This window comes from Helianthus annuus, chromosome 9 (assembly GCF_002127325.2).
Source record: "Helianthus annuus cultivar XRQ/B chromosome 9, HanXRQr2.0-SUNRISE, whole genome shotgun sequence".
In the NCBI taxonomy this organism is placed as follows: Eukaryota; Viridiplantae; Streptophyta; class Magnoliopsida; order Asterales; family Asteraceae; genus Helianthus; species Helianthus annuus.
In genome coordinates, this window is record NC_035441.2 from 25,139,899 (window position 1) to 25,152,333 (window position 12,435).

The 12,435-nt window shown below is 38.7% G+C and overlaps 1 long non-coding RNA gene across 3 annotated transcripts; it reads right to left on the reverse strand.

Moving 5' to 3' along the window:
- Positions 1-4,325: 4,325 nt before the first annotated feature.
- On the reverse strand, positions 4,326-11,850 carry LOC110905395. 3 transcript variants are annotated; one of them, XR_002573081.2, is made up of 3 exons: positions 11,717-11,850; positions 11,135-11,201; positions 4,326-4,370 (listed from the first exon to the last, which is right to left on the reverse strand). It is a non-coding gene; the product is annotated as an uncharacterized LOC110905395 (long non-coding RNA). The 3 variants fall into 3 exon arrangements; XR_002573082.2 differs by lacking the exon at positions 4,326-4,370 and adding an exon at positions 10,112-10,322; XR_002573080.2 differs by lacking the exon at positions 4,326-4,370 and adding an exon at positions 10,288-10,329.
- Between the last annotated feature and the right edge of the window lie 585 nt (positions 11,851-12,435).

Here is a 12,435-nt window from a genome sequence, read left to right on the forward strand (position 1 = left end):
GTAATACAATAAGCACACTTATATATAGGAAGTACCAGCGGCGTATCCACCATGTGCTTATTGTATTATCTAGTTTCGTTATCTAAATCACCAACAAACTACACAAAAACCAACCATCGAGTTGTAAAGTACTTCTTAAAAACCTTACTATGAAGATAGGAAGATCTAAGACTGTACTTCAAATATCCTATATGAATCTAGCTATGAAAATAGGTAGATCACTTAAGGATAAAACATTACATTTGGATAATCGGAATAATACACATAAAAGCACTTAGTGAACACACATATGCCATACATTTTGAAAACAAATCGATTACACATATGAATCACCCTAAAACATTTGAAAACGGTAAAAGAGGGGAACTACGTACTCGCCTGGGGTTGCGTATAGTCCCGGTTCAAAGGGTATAACAAAGCTCAAAAGACCAAGAGTTCAAGTGTTGAAGCGGCTCCTAGGGTAACAGATACTATGTTAGCGAATCGACACCTAAATCGGAAGATTGGATAGAATGAGGTCTTGTAAACCATACGAGCATTGGAACTCATGTGATATGGTTTAATAAAAGCCTACATTGTAAATCGGAACCTATCCTAAGTGCTTACGACCCTTTACGACCCGTTAATGCGTCGTTCGTGCAAAAGCGCGTTCGAGACGCCTAACTAATCCTATGACAAGTATTATATGCCTTAACATATCTAGTTATGTTATATAATCAGTTTAGATGTTAAAACATGTGTTACATATGCTTAAAATGAATTTATGCGTAAAAAGGGCATTTTGGTCATTTACCTAAGGCATATAAACTACCTATCATACAACTACTTAAACGAAGTGACCATTACGTATAACCACGGAAAGTTATTCCCTATACAACTATGGTCACAAAATATGTTTGGTCAAATCCTACTGATTGACCAAACGGGTCGGGTTCGAAAGTCTAAGCGGTTGTTTAGACCGCTTATCTTATGACCCATATAAGCACTAATATAAAAGTGACGAGTTAAACATGTTAAAACATGTTTAACGAAGTTTGAAAACAAGTTTGATATCAAGACAAAGGGTCTTGATACCCAAGAATAGTTTGGTTGCAAAATACGCAAGAATACGCATTTTGACCGAAACTATGACTCGTCACTACGCCTAAATAACGTGGTAATCACTAGGTTTAGTCACAAGATTCTATAACCATCGTGATTATGCTCACGTTACAAAGTTCAAACAAACTTCGCGTTGACCATAGACTGGTCAAAGCAGAAAGTCAAACACTGTTTGTCTTTTACGCTTAAAGACGCATAAAAGAATGAAAGAATACTTACAACGGGTCCAAGAAATGGAGGTTTGATCTAATTATTCTCAGGTATGAAGTGTATAACTTCAACTTAGAGAACAAAATCAGATCAAAGGTGAGTTTGCAAATGAAATGGAAGGGGTATATATAGATTTCGGAGAACCGTTAGGATCGTTTCTCGCAAATCGTGCTTTGATCTTGACCTTACAAGTGGGCACATGGTTTTCAAAACCATGGGAATACTTAAAACCATCAAAATCCAACCCATAGAGTGGAAAACCTTGGGTTAAAACCATCAAAACCTAAAAAATGGACCAAGTTCAATGTATCTGCCAGAAATTTCAAAAATGGTCCCTTCACTTGTAAAACTTGATTTTTGGCACTTTTAAGCCCCGTTAACCCCATTTAAAAGCTCTAAAATGAAGTTAAAGTATAGGGAACTTAAAATATGCTCAAAAATATCAAGGATGTCGGTTCGTTTAGTCGTACGGTTGCGTTATTCGGTTAATTACGACGGAAGTCATAACGCACGCAAAAACGATCCAAATTAAGCGAAGAATGGAATTTTATCATTCCAATCACTAAAATAAAACGTTTTAATGATTACATAAATTTTTGGAAGTCCGGATATATTCAGAACGTAAGATATGCGTGAAAATGCAAACTTATGCACTTTTTGACGCCTTTAGTCCCTATTGATCAAGAAAGTTTATTTTTGCGCACCAAACACCTCAAAGCCTATTTCTAAGCTATGTAAAGCATATTTAGGGCATATTTAACTTATGATCAAGTTCCGGAATGTGCGGTACTAGGTGAATCAGTAGACTTTCGCAGTTTGATGCAAATAGTCCCTGAGTGTGAATAAACTTGTTTTTGACACACCAAAGCTTTCAAAACTTATTTCTAAGTTATATAAAAGTTATTTAAGGTATGTTAAGCCTATGTCACTGTTCCGAAGTGTTTTCCGCATTAAACTGATTACGTTTATGCATCAGTTCGCGTTTAACTTTCCAGAAAGGGATTTAAAGCTTGAAAATGAACTAGCATCAAATAGTGAAATTGTAAAACCAAAATAAATAAATTTTTGAGACCAGAACACATTTTTTCTTTGATAAAAGATTGTGTCCTACATTGTGTGTGTTTACGAAGCACAAGTGTCACAGTTGTCAAGTGTTTTCGCTCGACAATTCCATTATTGGGTGGTTGGTTTGGCCCTTGTTCCTGTAACTCGAATCCTAGCCCGATATATCCCATTTTAATTTTACACCATTATGAACCTTAAGCCTTTTTTACTCTCTGGTCGAGGTTCTCGGCATTGAAAAATCTTTGTAAACTAAATCACACGTGTATATGTTGACATTTAAGAGATATACAGTCAAGAAAATAAAGGGCAATGGTGATATATATGCGGATTAGACACCAAAAAAAAAAACTCAACAAACGGCTACAATTTAAGGAATGTGTTTAGTGACGGCACCGGATTCCTAATTGATGGAGAAAGGTCTGGTGGTAAGGAAGGCTGCTTCTAGGAGGTTGTCAAGTGTTTTCGCTCGACGATTCCATTATTGGGTGGTTGGTTTGGCCCTTGTCCCTGTAACTCGAATACTATCCCAGTATATCTCATTTTAATTTTACACCATTGTGAACCTTACGCCTATTTTACTCTCTGATCGATGTTCTCGGCATTGAAAAATCTTCGTAAACTAAATCACACGTGTATATGTTGACATTTAAGAGATATACAGTCAAGAAAATCAAGGGCAACGTTGATATATATGCGGATTAGACACCAAAAAAAACATCCAACAAATGGCTACAATTTAAGGAATGTGTGTAGTGAAGGCATCAGATTCCTAATTGCTGGAGAAAGGTCTGGTGGCAAGAAAAGCTGTTTCAGCGGCAAAAGTTTAATATTTCATGGGGATTTTTGGTGTGGGTTGTAAGACCCAGCTTATTTTACCAAATTTAATAACCTAAAAACCTTGCATTTAACGCCAAAATGACGACTTTACAAAAACTTTCATAGTTTAACCCAAAATTAACACAACCTTCATGTATTGTTGTTACAAACCACATACAAGACAGTAACTACCATTAATTTACATAGTTTCTAACACAAAGTTTGGATGCGGAAGCGTTCTTAAAATGTGTGTGTTCGGTTCTATTCACTTGCTTGATCTTCATCCTTTTTCTTGGTACCTGAGAACTAACATTTAAAACAAGCATTAGTACTAACACTCTTGGTAATTACGTATTCGAATCAGGTCCGAACACGGATTCGAGAAAATGATCAAAACAACTTTTGTCAAACAGGGCTCCACCGTAATTTACGGTGTCACCGTAAATTACGGTGGCTTCTGGTCATTTGGGATCTACCGTAACACAGTAGAGACTCACCGTAAATAATTTCAGGCCACCGTAAATTACGGTACTACCGTAATTTACGGTAGACTCTGCACATCTCTTCCTTGTTTAAAATGCAGTTTTCTTGCTGATTCGCTATGAGTCGAAACAACACAAATTCGCATAAATTACTGCGCGGCTGGGCTAGTACTTTATACTTGTTTTGGTTTATAACATTACTCAACTATTCTTGAGCGGGCATGCTTACGAAATCAACTTACACCCTAGATTACAAGACATAATATTTGGTTGTTTATACTATTTTCATGCATCGGATATGCACCTTAGCTCCTATATTAAAAACAAGATTTCTTAATTTGGGTATGGTGTTCGTTACACGACATACTTATCATGTAATTCACGCATTGTGTAATAAGGTCATGCTTCATGCTTATTACCATAACTTGTTTGACCCGTTTGGGTGTTAAACTTACACACCATTTCGGATATGTAAGATTTCATGCATTTTCACTTGTTTTGACCCATTTACTTGTTTAAGGCACTAATCATATTCGTGACGTATTGGTAAATCTTGGTCGTCGTGTTTCAAAATTGACTACATAAAACTAACAATAAGGTATAATGTAACGAAACGATAAATTTCGTACCTTTAGAGCGCGCCTTTTCCTTGTGATTTCCCCTCGGCTTGTCCGCTAGAGGAACCGGACTCTTTGCCTAGAAAATTCAGTTTTCACAACATGTTTAGATCTCTTTTCATGACCATAATCACATCATTATGGACCATTATCAAATCTGCGTTTTTATCCAAATTTTAACATTTAAGTCCTCACTTAGGCATTTCTACAAACACCTAGCGGGTCAGATTTTTCCACCTTCATAAACAAGTTCGTGACTTTAAGATTTGCCATCAAATTTCACTATAATAGCAATTTTGCACACAATTAGTATCAATATCACTGGAATTACTTCTTATAATGAAATTTATACTAGGATTACACCCAAAATCCTAATATTCATCATCAACATACAAAACCCATAACTTAACATTTATGGATTCATGGAATTTTTCCTGAATTAGGGCATGATTTCACCTATAGTTGTCTAAGTTTTAACCCTAGACACTATTTCATCTTTAATCTAACTAATTACTATCATGCATCAAATAAATTTCAGATTTTGCTAGATTCATGAGAATTTCAAGTAGTGAATTCTCACAAAATTTTACATACCTCTAGACCCTCTCGCGATGAGGAACACGATTCTAAGCTCGGATTTTGTTTTGGTTAGGATTTGAGCCTTCAATTTGTAAGAAATGGTGATGTTAGGGTTTTGGATATGGGGGTCGCCCCTTTTCTCTGCTTCTGTCGACCAGACCACCAATTTTTGGTGTGTTTGGTTTTGATTTTGTTACTATTAGTAATAAGGGTTTCATTTTTGACAAGTTTAGTCCCTTGACTACCATTTTCTCTAGTTTCAAGTATTTTAACCATAATATGAGTTATTTCTAGACTAGAACTTAACTAGGTTAAGTTCTTAATTGGTAATTTCTTGTTTATTAATTCCTTGAACTTTATAATATACGGGTTTACGTTTTTGGGGTGTTACAAGTCCACCCCCCTTAAAAGGGGTTTCGTCCCCGAAACCGAATTACGTACCAAATAATGTAGGGTAGAGACGCCGCATCTCCTCTTCGGATTCCCAAGTAGTGTCTGACCCTTTTCTGTGGTCCCACTTAACCTTGACTTGATTTATCACTTTGTTCCTCAAGCTTTTCTCTTTACGATCTAAAATCACAATCGGTTTCACTGCATAGTTGAGACTGTTATCCACCTCGATATCATCGTAGTGGACATGAGTGGTCTCGTCGGCCAAACATTTCCGGAGATGTGATACGTGAAATGTGTTATGAATCCCACTCAATTCTTCGGGTAATTCAAGTCGATAAGCTACCTTACCAACTCGTTCAATGATTCTAAATGGCCCAATGAATCTCGGGCTCAACTTTCCCCTTTTTCGGAATCTAATAATACCCTTCCATGGGGAAACCTTTAGCATGACCATATCGCCAACTTGGAACTCGATTGGCCTATTTCTTTTGTCTGCGTATGCCTTTTGTCGGTCTTGAGCCGCCTTTAAATGTGTCCGAACTATGTCAATTTTCGCATTTGTAGCTCGGATTACATCAGTTGGTGCTAGCCCTCGCGGGCCCACCTCTCCCCAACATACCGGAGTCCGACACTTTCTGCCATATAATAGCTCATACGGGGCCATTTTAATGCTCGCGTGATAGCTATTATTATACGCGAATTCGACCAAGGGTAAATGGACATCCCAACTACCCCCAAAGTCAATAATGCAAGCCCGTAGCATATCACCCAATGTTTGTATTGTTCTTTCGCTCTGCCCATCCGTTTGTGGATGGTAAGCAGTGCTAAGGAACAATTTGGTTCCCATCTGTTCTTGGAATTCACGCCAGAATTTCGAGGTAAACCGAGTATCCCTGTCTGATACAATGGATATCGGTACCCCATGCCTTGCTATGATTTCATTGGTGTATACCTCCGACATTTTCTCAGATGTATAGGTTTCACGAATCGGAATAAAGTGGGCGCTTTTAGTTAACCTATCCACGACCACCCAAATAGCGTCAAAACCACGACTTGTTTTAGGTAGTTTAGTCAATAGGTCCATCGTGATTTGCTCCCATTTCCAAACCGGAATTTCTAACGGTTGGAGCTTACCATACGGCTTTTGGTGTTCCGCTTTGACTTGTAGGCATGTCAAGCATTTTTCCACATATTTCACAGTGTCTCGCTTCATTCCGGGCCACCAATAGTTTTGCTTCAAGTCATGATACATTTTGGTCGCCCCCGGGTGAATGGAATAACGGGATTTATGAGCTTCATCAAGGAGAAGCTTCTTAACACCACATGTGTTGGGGACCCAGATTCTATTAAAACGAGTTCTTAGGCCGTGACTGCCCACTTCAAGGTCTTTAACTTGACCAATGATTCTTTCCTTTTTCCAGTTTTCCGCCTTTACAGCTTCATCTTGTGCTTCTCGAATTCGTTCTAGTAAACTTGAAGTCACAACCAGTTGCATTGATCGTACCCGTATCGGGGCATAATCTGTTTTGCGACTCAGCGCATCGGCAACTACATTGGCCTTACCGGGGTGGTAATGTATTTCGCAGTCATAGTCCTTGACGGTTTCTAACCACCGCCTTTGCCGCATGTTTAATTCCTTCTGGTCGAAGAAATATTTCAAGCTTTTATGGTCGGTAAAGATTGTAAACTTTACTCCGTACAAGTAATGTCTCCATATCTTTAAGGCAAACACCACCGCCGCCAATTCTAAGTCGTGAACCGGATATTTATTTTCATGAATCTTCAATTGCCTCGAGGCATAGGCGATAACCTTGCCTCGTTGCATTAACACGCATCCGAGCCCCAATTGAGAAGCGTCCGAGTAAACCACCATGTCTTCAGTCCCTTCCGGTAAGGTCAGTACCGGAGCGTGGGTCAACTTTTCCTTGAGTGTTTGGAAAGCTTCCTCTTGCTTAATGCCCCACACGAACTTTTCCTCCTTACGAGTTAATTTGGTCAAGGGTAAGGCAATTTTGGAGAAATCCTGTATGAATCTCCGATAATATCCCGCAAGCCCTAAAAAGCTTCGGATTTCCGAGGGATTTCTTGGAGGGCTCCATTTTGTCACAGCTTCTATCTTCGACGGATCTACTAGTACTCCATCAGCACTAATAAGATGCCCAAGAAACTGTACTTCCCGTAACCAGAAAGCACACTTCGTGAATTTTGCATACAGCTTCTCTCGTCTAAGTGTGTCTAATATCTCCCGCAAATGACACATGTGCTCGGCTTCACTCTTTGAATATACCAGAATGTCGTCGATAAATACAATTACCGACTTATCTAGCATGGGTTTGCAAACCCGGTTCATGAGGTCCATGAAAGCCGCGGGCGCATTGGTCAATCCGAAAGGCATTACGAGGAATTCATAATGCCCGTACCTCGTACGGAAAGCCGTTTTGGGTACGTCCTCCTCCTTGACTTTCAATTGGTGATAACCGGATCGGAGATCAATTTTGGAAAACCAACTTGCTCCTTGCAGTTGGTCGAATAAATCGTCGATTCTTGGAAGTGGGTATCGATTCTTCACCGTGAGTTTGTTTAACTCCCGGTAATCGATACACATGCGCATACTGCCATCTTTCTTTTTCACGAATAAGACTGGTGCGCCCCACGGAGACGCACTCGGTCGGATAAATCCCTTGTCAAGAAATTCCTGAATTTGAGACATCAATTCTTGTAACTCCGACGGTGCAAGTCGGTATGGCGCCTTGGCCACGGGTTTCGCGCCCGGAATCAACTCGATTCCGAACTCTACCTCCCGTTCTGGCGGTATCCCCGGTAGTTCTTCCGGAAACACGTCTTCATAATCTCGCACGACTGGTACATCCCCAATTTTGAGGAGTTCCTTTTCCGTTTCGCTCGCATATACCATAAAGGCCTTGCATCCATGTTTCATGAGTTTGCGAGCTTCTAGCATTGAGCATATCACCGGGTTACCTCCCTTTTCTCCATATATTGTAACTTGCTTTCCGCTAGGAGAAGTTAGTTTTATTTCCTTTCGGAAACAAACCACTTTTGCGTGGTAACGGGATAGCCAATCCATTCCCACTACCACTTGGAATTCTCCCATCGACATCGGGATCAAGTCTATTGCATATTCCTCGTCATCAATATTCATCGTGCAGTTTTTACATACATCACAGACAATAAAGCTTTTATTATTACCTATCTCTACCTCTAAAGGCATAGGCAATTTTGTTAGAACAAATGAGGGGTGTCGAATAAACCCATATGAAACAAAGGATTTATTCGCACCAGTATCAAATAACACACGTGCGGGAATTGAATTTATAGTGAATATACCTGAGACCACGTCAGGTTCGACCTTTGCTTCAGCAGCGGTCAATTGAAAGGATCTTGCTTTGGCTTTTGCGGCTTCACCTTTTGAATCTTGCCCTTCATTCTTTCCCGCCAATTCTGGGCACTCTGATCTTTTGTGACCCGTTCGGTAACAGTTATAACAAACGGTCACTTTTTCCGGGCATAATATAGCCATATGTCCCGTTTTTCGACATATAGGACATGGCTTATCCTTGAAGCGACATTCACCTTTGTGATTCTTGCCGCAGATTTTGCAACTTGGCGTACCGCTCTTTGCGTCTGATTTCTTTGATGTTTCATTCGTTCTTGCCTTCTTGGTAGGGCTTGGATTTATATCCTGTGCCCTTCGTTCACCCCGCTCTATACTCTTCTTCAACTCAATCTCTCTTTCCCGAGCAGCATTGACAATCTCGGTAAGGGTCTCATACTTTGAAGGGGTTATGAACTCCCTATATTCAGCGCTCAGCATGTTATGGTAGTAATAGACTTTCTGTTCTTCGTTCGTGATCAGATCATCACAGAACTTCATTTTGTCCATAAACACCCCCGTGATCTTGTCTATGGATTCACCCTTGTGTCTGAGTTGCATGAACTCTTCCTTAATCTTGTTTATAACCGCTTTGGGGCTATGGTGTTTAAGAAACGGCGTCTTAAACTCCTCCCACGTCATGGCCTTAGCCGCTTCGTTTCCAATCTCTTTCTTCTTGTTATCCCACCAATCCTTCGCTTGACCTCTTAATTGACCCGTACCATAAGCTACGTAGTCATTTTCATCACAATGTGTTCTCTCGAACACTCCCTCGATATCGCCTATCCATCGCTGACACACGATTGGATCAACTTCCCCATTATAGATAGGCGGTTTACAAGCTATGAATTCCTTGTATGAACAAGGTTTTCGTTCCCCGGATTTTTCCTTTGCTAGATTTGAATTATCTTCCAGCTTCTTGATTCTTTCTTCTACCACTGATAAAACCGTATTTTGGATTTTATCAATGAAATTCGACAAGCTGTTTTCGATCGCCTTTCCAACTTCTTCGGCAATCACTATTCTCATCTGTTCGGTGACTCTTGGCACCGCATCTCCGTCACCTCCGCTTGCCATCTTTGATACTGAAATGTTTACATATATCGTTAAACATTTCATTTGTAATACATGTTTTACTTGTTTTGATTTGATCAAGCTCGCAACTTGACTCAATCATTCTTGTCTCATGCTTTTCTCGTGTTTGAGTGTGCTTACACACTCTTGATTCTATTATTCTTGTTTCATGCTTTTCTCGTGTTTGAGTGTACTTACACACTCTTTTCCATGTATATTCGTTTGTGAATTATTTCTATACTTCTAAATTCTACTTAAGCAATAACTCTTACCGGATGTTGATCAAGCTTGAACCGAACACTTATTGGCAACCTTAAGCTCTGATTACCAACTTGTAAGACCCAGCTTATTTTACCAAATTTAATAACCTAAAAACCTTGCATTTAACGCCAAAATGACGACTTTACAAAAACTTTCATAGTTTAACCCAAAATTAACACAACCTTCATGTATTGTTGTTACAAACCACATACAAGACAGTAACTACCATTAATTTACATAGTTTCTAACACAAAGTTTGGATGCGGAAGCGTTCTTAAAATGTGTGTGTTCGGTTCTATTCACTTGCTTGATCTTCATCCTTTTTCTTGGTACCTGAGAACTAACATTTAAAACAAGCATTAGTACTAACACTCTTGGTAATTACGTATTCGAATCAGGTCCGAACACGGATTCGAGAAAATGATCAAAACAACTTTTGTCAAACAGGGCTCCACCGTAATTTACGGTGTCACCGTAAATTACGGTGGCTTCTGGTCATTTGGGATCTACCGTAACACAGTAGAGACTCACCGTAAATAATTTCAGGCCACCGTAAATTACGGTACTACCGTAATTTACGGTAGACTCTGCACATCTCTTCCTTGTTTAAAATGCAGTTTTCTTGCTGATTCACTATGAGTCGAAACAACACAAATTCGCATAAATTACTGCGCGGCTGGGCTAGTACTTTATACTTGTTTTGGTTTATAACATTACTCAACTATTCTTGAGCGGGCATGCTTACGAAATCAACTTACACCCTAGATTACAAGACATAATATTTGGTTGTTTATACTATTTTCATGCATCGGATATGCACCTTAGCTCCTATATTAAAAACAAGATTTCTTAATTTGGGTATGGTGTTCGTTACACGGCATACTTATCATGTAATTCACGCATTGTGTAATAAGGTCATGCTTCATGCTTATTACCATAACTTGTTTGACCCGTTTGGGTGTTAAACTTACACACCATTTCGGATATGTAAGATTTCATGCATTTTCACTTGTTTTGACCCATTTACTTGTTTAAGGCACTAATCATATTCGTGACGTATTGGTAAATCTTGGTCGTCGTGTTTCAAAATTGACTACATAAAACTAACAATAAGGTATAATGTAACGAAACGATAAATTTCGTACCTTTAGAGCGCGCCTTTTCCTCGTGATTTCCCCTCGGCTTGTCCGCTAGAGGAACCGGACTCTTTGCCTAGAAAATTCAGTTTTCACAACATGTTTAGATCTCTTTTCATGACCATAATCACATCATTATGGACCATTATCAAATCTGCGTTTTTATCCAAATTTTAACATTTAAGTCCTCACTTAGGCATTTCTACAAACACCTAGCGGGTCAGATTTTTCCACCTTCATAAACAAGTTCGTGACTTTAAGATTTGCCATCAAATTTCACTATAATAGCAATTTTGCACACAATTAGTATCAATATCACTGGAATTACTTCTTATAATGAAATTTATACTAGGATTACACCCAAAATCCTAATATTCATCATCAACATACAAAACCCATAACTTAACATTTATGGATTCATGGAATTTTTCCTGAATTAGGGCATGATTTCACCTATAGTTGTCTAAGTTTTAACCCTAGACACTATTTCATCTTTAATCTAACTAATTACTATCATGCATCAAATAAATTTCAGATTTTGCTAGATTCATGAGAATTTCAAGTAGTGAATTCTCACAAAATTTTACATACCTCTAGACCCTCTCGCGATGAGGAACACGATTCTAAGCTCGGATTTTGTTTTGGTTAGGATTTGAGCCTTCAATTTGCAAGAAATGGTGATGTTAGGGTTTTGGATATGGGGGTCGCCCCTTTTCTCTGCTTCTGTCGACCAGACCACCAATTTTTGGTGTGTTTGGTTTTGATTTTGTTACTATTAGTAATAAGAGTTTCATTTTTGACAAGTTTAGTCCCTTGACTACCATTTTCTCTAGTTTCAAGTATTTTAACCATAATATGAGTTATTTCTAGACTAGAACTTAACTAGTTTAAGTTCTTAATTGGTAATTTCTTGTTTATTAATTCCTTGAACTTTATAATATACGGGTTTACGTTTTTGGGGTGTTACAGGGTGTTTGGGGAAAACAGAGGAGGCAAAGAGAGAGGGATCGAGACATTGTGATATGGGAGAGAGAGAATGTGATATGGGAGAGAGAAACACAATTCATTTAATGCTCTGTCTTTTTGTGTAAGAGAGAGAAAGATATTTGATAGTTATTGTCGAATTACAAGCTTAATGAGGTGTCCACCTCTCATTCGTCCAAAACAGTTCTCACGGTTCTCACAACTAGGGATGGTTTTCATTTGAACCCGTCCCTGTATATATATATAGGGGATGGTTCAAATGAAAACCACTTTTATTGTGAAAACTCGAAAACTAACAAAAAAAGCTTAAAAAACACACAAAAAAA